Source organism: Podarcis pityusensis, assembly GCF_964106645.2.
Source record: "Podarcis pityusensis genome assembly, chromosome: 5".
Lineage (NCBI taxonomy): Eukaryota > Metazoa > Chordata > Lepidosauria > Squamata > Lacertidae > Podarcis > Podarcis pityusensis.
Window position 1 is genome coordinate 88402463 of NC_138032.1, and position 8010 is coordinate 88410472.

Consider the following 8010-nt stretch of genomic DNA (forward strand, 5'->3'; position numbering starts at 1 on the left):
ACCTTTAAATCCCTAAACAGCTCGGCCCTGTATACCTGAAGGAGTGTCTCCACCCCCATCGTTCGGGACACTGAGGTCCAGCATCGAGGGCCTTCTGGCGGTTCCCTCCCTGCGAGAAGTGAGGTTACAGGAAACCAGGCAGAGGGCGTTCTTGGTAGTGGCGCTTGCCCTGTGGAACGCCCTCCCACCAGATGTCAAACAACTATCTGACTTTGAGAAGACATCTGAAGGCAGTCCTGTTTAGGGAAGTTTTTAATGCTTGATGTTTTTTCGTGTTTTTAGTATTCTGTTGGGAGCTGCCCAGAGTGACTGGGGAAACCCAGTCAGATGGGCAGGGTATAAATAATAAATTATTATAAATTATGGTATTATTATCTGGGATTGGTGGGGGAGCTATGAGGGAATAGAAAATCCACATACTCTTCCACATTTCTCCAATAAAAATAGGGATAGCCTACCTATTCCATTATTATTATTATTATTATTATTATTATTATTATTATTATTATACACCACCCATCTGATTGAGTAGCCACAGCCACTCTGGGCGGCTTCCAACATATATGAAAACAGAATAAAACATTAAACATTCAAAAACTTCCCTATACAGGGCTGCCTTCAGATGTCTCCTAAAGGTCGTATAGTTACTTATTTCCTTGGCTTTGGGGTCAGAAATCTGATTGCTAGCCTTTTCAGTTTTTATACACTAGCAGCAGAAATATTGGGGAAACCTTCTTGGCTTGGCACAAAGTTGAACTAGCCAAGGCTACCCTCTGGTGGCACAGAAAGGGATAGGAACAGCTAAGTAATGTGTTCAAAGGCTGAGTGGATTTCAAACCTCCCACTGTTTTGAACTGTGCCAAGAAAAACCAAGGAAACAAGGAATAGTCTATTATACATTTTATTAGATAGCTGCAGTCCTAACAGGGCCCTGAAGGCTGTTTTCTGCAAGCCACACCGGATGTCATCTAGGAAGCTGTTGAACTTGCCTGATACTGTATTTGCAATAACCAACTTGTGACCCACGGAAATTAGCCAACATAACTCAGCTAAGTCTATTCATTTCAATGGACCTGAATGAATAAAACCTAATTGAATATCACTCTATTCTTCTGCTAATGCAGTCTAAGATTGTACTACTTTTCCTAGCAATTGCACAACACTGCTGGCTCATATTTTTGTTATCGAATTATTATTATTATTATTATTATTATTATTATTACAGCCCATATTTCTCCAGGGAAGTTCAAGTTGACGTGCATACACCTTTCCTTCTCCATTTTATCCTCTCAACAACCCTGTGAGGTAGGTTAGGCTGAGAGAGAGAGAGAGAGTGACCAGCCCAAGGTCATCTGGCAGGCTTCATGTCTGAGTATGGATTTGAATTTTGTCTCCCAGGTCCTAGGGATGCGGGTGGCGCTGTGGGTTAAACCACAGAGCCAAGGACTTGCTGATCAGAAGGTGGGCGGTTCGAATCCCCGTGACGGGGTGAGCTCCTGTTGCTTGGTCCCAGCTCTTGCCAACCTAGCAGTTCAAAAGCACGTCAAAGTGCAAGTAGATAAATAGGTACCACTCCGGCAGGAAGTTAAATGGCGTTTTTGTGCGCTGCTATGGTTTGCCAGAAGCGGCTTAGTCATGCTGCCCACATGACCCGGAAGCTGTACACCAGCTCCTTCGGCCAATAAAGCGAGATGAGCGCCGCAAGCCCACGACTGGACCTAATGGTCAGGGGTCCCTTTACCTTTACTTCCCAGGTCCTAGGATCAACTAAGATCAGCTAAGACAGAGGCGGGCAAGTGTCAGGGGCACTTAGAAAAATGCCGCTTTGAAATGAGCAAAAGAAATATCCAGACTGAAATTCCCAGGTGTGAAAAAAAGTTATTTGCAGTGGTACCTCTGGTTACGTACTTAATTCATTCCAGAGGTCTGTTCTTAACCTGAAACTGTTCTTAACCTGAGGTACCACTTTAGCTAATGGGGCCTCCCACTGCCGCCGCACAATTTCTGTTCTCATCCTGAAGCAAAGTTCTTAACTTGAGGTACTATTTCTGGGTTAGCGGAGTCTGTAACCTGAAGCGTCCGTAACCTGAAGCGTATGTAACCCAAGGTACCACTGTATATCATCTACTACGGTGGCCCATGTTTCGTTAACCCAAAAATGGAAAATGATCGAGGTCCCAACTAAAGAAGAATGGCAACTTAAACTGATGGAATATTTGCAGCTTGCGGACCTAACATATAGAATAAGAGAACAAGAAGAATGCACGTTTAAAGATTGGAAAATTTTTATGGAATATACGGGGGGGGGGACTGTGTACACTTGAAAATGTTGGCAGCATTAAGATAAATTCAACAGTGTAAATATGTTTTGATGGATGTAATAATGGAATACTGAGCGGTATAGTTTCTGTAAAATATGCAGGGATTTATGATATGTCAAACGAACCATGGAAAGAGAAGAAGGGAAGTCATTGATATTTTAAGAATGTAAAAATGAATACCGTATTTTTTGCTCTATAAGACTCACTTTTTCCCTCCTAAAAAGTAAGGGGAAATGTGTGTGCGTTTTATGGAGCGAATGCAGGCTGCGCAGCTAGCCCAGAAGCCAGAACAGCAAGAGGGATTGCGGTTTTCACTGCACAATGATCCCTCTTGCTGTTCTGGCTTCTGAGATTTAGAATTTTTTCTTGTTTTCCTCCTCCAAAAACTAGGTGCGTCTTGTGGTCTGGTGCGTCTTATAGAGAGAAAAATATGGTACTTTAAATTGTAAAACAGAATTTTTTATCAAAATTATATATACAGTGGAACCTTGGTTTTCAGTCCATTCAACTTCCAAAACATTCGAAAACCAAAAATCGAAGGGTTGTTGGCAATTTCAATGGTGAAAATGGAAAAAAAACTCAGCGGAAGCCGTTAGACGTCCGAGGCACATTCGAAAACGGAAACATTCACTTCTGGGTTTTCGACGTTCGGCTTCCGAAACATTCGGCAGCTGAGACGTTCGAAAACCAAGGTTCCATCGTACATATAAACATAAATGAGCAAAAGAAATACAGTGGACACTCGGGTTGCGAATGTGATCCGTGCGCGATGCACGTTCACAACCCACAGCGTTCGCAACCCGCAGCGGCGTGTCTGCACACATGCAGGTTGTGATTTGGCGCTTCTGCGCATGCGCGACTGCCAAAACCCGTTCCAGTACTTCCGGGTTTTGGCGGGTCCGTAACCTGAAAAAACGCAACCTGAAGCGTCTGTAACCCGAGGTATGACTGTAATAACAACTGCTACCACCCTCAATTTTTTTTCTGACCCAAAAAATGCGCAGTGGAGAGAAGTTCTGAAACAGGAGGTGTTCTCTTAGAAGAGCTTGAAGAGGAGAGGAGAGCCTTTCCATAGAATGATAGAGTTAGGAGAGACTCTGAGGGTCATCTAAGGTAAAGAGTAAAGGGACCCCTGACCATTAGGTCCAGTCGTGGCCGACTCTGGGGTTGCGGCGCTCATCTCGCTTTATTGGCCGTGGGAGCTGGCGTACAGCTTCTGGGTCATGTGGCCAGCATGACTAAGCCGCTTCTGGCGAACCAGAGCAGCGCACGGAAATGCCGTTTACCTTCCCGCCGGAGTGGTACCTATTTATCTACTTGCACTTTGAACTGCTTTCGAACTGCTAGGTTGGCAGGAGGAAGGATTGAGCAACGGGAGCTCACCCCGTCGCAGGGATTCGAACCACCGACCTTCTGATCGGCAAATCCTAGGCTCTGTGGTTTAACCCACAGCGCCACCCACGTCCCCCCAATCTCAACTGAAGCATCTATGACAGATGAGCATCCAACATCTGCTTAAAAACCTCCAAGGAAGGAGAGTCCACCACCTTACGAGGGAGACCGTCCCACTGTCAAACAGCTCTTACTGTCGGAAAGTCCTTCCTGATGTTAAGTCAGAATCTCCTTTCTTGTAACTTGAAGCCATGGGTTTGAGTCCTACCCTCCAGAGCAGGAGAAAAGAAGCTTGCATGAAAACAAGAAGCGCTGGCTGGGCATATTTTACAGCGTTTCACCGTGACGCGCTGGATACAAAGCGACCGTACTTGGATGCCCTAGAATTCGCACAGCCTTTGAACACCTTGTTGTCTCTTCTTGGTTGTTACTGTCCCAGACTGGGCCACCAGAGGGCACCTCAGGCACGTTCCTTGGGAAGGCCTTCCTCCAAATGGTGCAGAGAATAACAGCAAGGAAACCATTCCTCTGCTGTTGCTCCTTCCCACTGCCTGCCATACTCATTAACAGCTGCCACTGGCCCCCAGTAAAGTGGTACCTTGGTTCTCAAACTTAATCCGTTCTGGAAGTCTGTTCCAAAGGTGTTATGTACTGAGTTGAATAGGATCCAAAATGCAGCAGTCTGATTGGTTCTAGAACAATAGGATTCAGAATGCAGCAGTCTGAATGGTCCTAGAACATTGCAGCAGTATGATTGGTCCGCAGGAGCCACCCAATCCAGCTCCAGGTGGAAGTGAATCCGCAACCTGATTGGCCTACAGGAGAATCCCAAAATTAGCCAATCACGTGCAGCCCATTGTGTAAATAATGTATATAAAGCAGATATTGTGGGGGAACTTCCATTCCTCCTCACCACTATGAGCTGAATAAAGAGCATGAAATCCACTCTCGACTCCGAGTATATTTCACAAACCAAAGTGTTCCAAAATCACGGCGCGCTTTCCCATAGAAAGTAATGCAAAATGGATTAATCCGTTCCAAACAACCCCTAAAACAGTAATTAGACATGAATTTTACTATCTAAAGAGAGTGCCGGATTTACGCATAAGCTAAACAAGCTATAGCTTAAGGCCCCACTTTCTTGGGGCCCCTCCCCCCCAAAAAATAAAGGAAAAAAAACCCTGGATGCACATTAACAAAATAGAAGATAAAAAACAAATAAAAAAAAACCTACATACAGCAACAGTGTTTTGTAGGCTCCTATTTGTTATGTGCAAATGGCTTTAGATACCTATTAGGTCCATAAATTACCATATAGCATATATTCAACACAAAAAGCAGCAACAATTTGTTGTTGACAAAGGACAGCTGGACATATAAAGGGCCCCATTACCTTCTGTAGCTTATGGCCTCATCAAACCTAAATCCGGCCCTGAACGAGACCCTTGATCCATAAAATGAAAGCAATAATCAATGTACTGTACTATAAAATAAATAAGACAGTATTGTAGAGGATAAAAATTAAAGTTAATTTTTTTCTTACCTGCACTGATGGTAATCATTTTTTTGGATTTTATCCATTTCCTCAGTCACACAATCAATCAATCAATCAATCAGTAGCTGAACTGGGTTCCACACAGTCACAAAAACAAATTAACCGAAAGAGCCTCAAAAACAAAAAACACAAAATAAATAGCAAAAACAAAAGCGCCAAACTTAATCCGTTCCAGAAGTCCGTTTAACTTCTGAAATGTTCAAAAATCAAGGCACAGCTTCTAATTGGTGCAGGCGCCCCAGAAACAATAGCCAACAACCACATAGGACATTCAGCTTCCGAAAAACATTCGAAAACCGGGACACATACTTCCAAATTTTCAGCATTTGGGAACCAAGGCATTTGAGAACCAAGGCGTTTGAGAACCAAGGTACCACTGTATCTGAAATGCAGATGTGCACAAAAGACAGCAGCTGCTCCTTTTGCAGATCCCACCTAATACGAAACTCCAGCATGGAAGTTGCTGTGTTGTGACACAAGCAAACAGCTCTAAGAATCTGGCTGTTTGGAGAGGAATGGTTTTCCAGGGACAGGAAGTGCTTCTATGACTGGAGAATATGCAAGAAGCTCTGCAGTCACTGATCGTTCTCTTAAGGAGCCTTGCTGCCCAAACTCAACATTTGCCCCTTTGTATGTCAAATCTATTTGGTTTGTAATTATATATATATATATATATATATATATATATATATATATATCCCAGCATAAAATACAACAAGAATCAGACTAGTCTACAGAATGAGAATACAGTGGTACCTCAGGTTGCATACGCTTCAGGTTACAGATTCCGCTAACCTAGAAATAGTACCTCAGGTTAAGAACTTTGCTTCAGGGTGAGAACAGAAATCGTGCTCCGGTGGTGTGGCAGCAGGAGGCCCCATTAGCTTCAGTTTCAGGTTAAGTACAGACCTCTGGAACGAATTAAGTACTTAACCTGAGGTATCACTGTACATATGAAAGACTTGTGCTAGCCAGCTGCCACCGCCAGAGGGAGCATAGGAGATTTCCTGTGAAACCTTCCCTTTCTAAGGAGGATTCCAGATGTTGGCTCAATTGTACAAAGGCTGCTGCAGAAACTTGTGACATTTCCTGCAGAAAGGATAGATTCAGATTACATGGGGAGGGAATACATTGGTACCTTGGGTTACATACACTTCAGGTTACATACACTTCAGGTTACAGACTCCGCTAACCCAGAAATAGTACCTCGGGTTAATAACTTTGATTCAGGATGAGAACAGAAATTGTGCTCCGGCGGTGCAGCGGCAGCAGGAGGCCCCATTAGCTAAAGTGCTGCTTCAGGTTAAGAACAGTTTCAGGTTAAGAACTGACCTCCGGAACGAATTAAGTACTTAACCTGAGTTACCACTGTACTGTAATGAAAAACCAAAAAATAAAAAGCAATAGTAAAAAAAGAGAAGAGAGAGAGAAAATAATCATAAGGCCCTTTCTGATATTTATATCATATTGTCAGGGAACTGCCATCAGTGCCGGAGGGAGAGAGCAAAATCCAGAGGGATTCCGGAGAGCGTCCCGGGATTGGGAGAGGCAGCCCATCTTCTGGGGAAGAGAATCAGCGTAGCACCAGTGGAGAAGGGGGGCAGATGGGGGAAGCGGCGAGGCGGTCCCATGACTCCTTGCCGGGGACCAGCGGGGAGAGTAGAGGTCCTCCGCTGCCTACACCCTCCTTGCGCAGAAGGCTTCCGTGCAGAGAGAGTAGGAGGAGACTAGGCGTCAAAGAGCTTCTTTGCTGGAAGAAGTTTAAGAAACGCCCACTGACGGATTCTGCCAGCGATTGAGACAGCCACGGGTGAGTGGCTGTCCGGACAGAAAAGGTTCACTCAGGCAATCCAGCCAGGTGTTTGCACCGGCTTACGCACGAGCAACCCCTAGAACCATTACAGCAATCCGTCAGTCCCTGACGTTGCTTATGTGCAGCACCGGAGAGGCAGCACGATGAGCCAAACAGAGCTGGCCAGAGGGACAGAGCAAGAAGCCATGGTGCGAGGTCTGGTCGAGAGGAACCGAGACCTGGAGGCGCATGTCGCTACCCTGTCTGCGAGGCTGGAGGAGAGACGGGCTCAGGATGCACAGGTTAGAGCCACCCCGATAGGGAGGAAGGTCCCTGGGCTGGTACACAAGTTTGGTGGAATGCCCCAAGACTACAATGCCTTCCGGACGGAAATCCAGTACGCTTTGGAATTGCAGAAAAACGACTTTGCGGATGACGGGGAGAGGGTGGCTTACATTATTGGACATCTGCAGGATGGGGCGCGCGAATGGATCAGGCCCTTGATGGCATCGGGGAATGATGCTTTGAAAGATCTTAAGAAATTCTACCTCGCGATGGACGTGATGTTCTCCAGTGAGATTGAGCAAAGCGTGACACGGAGGGAGCTGATGGGGTGCAAGCAGGGGAGCCTGACCGTCAGAAACTACTGGTAGCGTTTTGCGATGCTAGTCCACAAGCTCGGGTGGAATCTGGACTCTGAACCAGTACAAATGTTGTTTGAAGCGGGTCTGGCCCCCGGAGTGAAAGTCGTATGCTGACAGCTTCTAGGAGCCAAAGCTGAGAGCTGAGTGCAGAGTGGGGGACCAAAGGTGGAAAAACTACCTCAGAAGGGGCACGGTGTGTCCCCCACCAGAGGTACAATTGCACCTCCAACACCCGAAATACCCCTCAGAGTGACAACCAGGTATCTGTGGCAGCTAGACTGGTAACTGGGAGCGGCCGCCAAGACT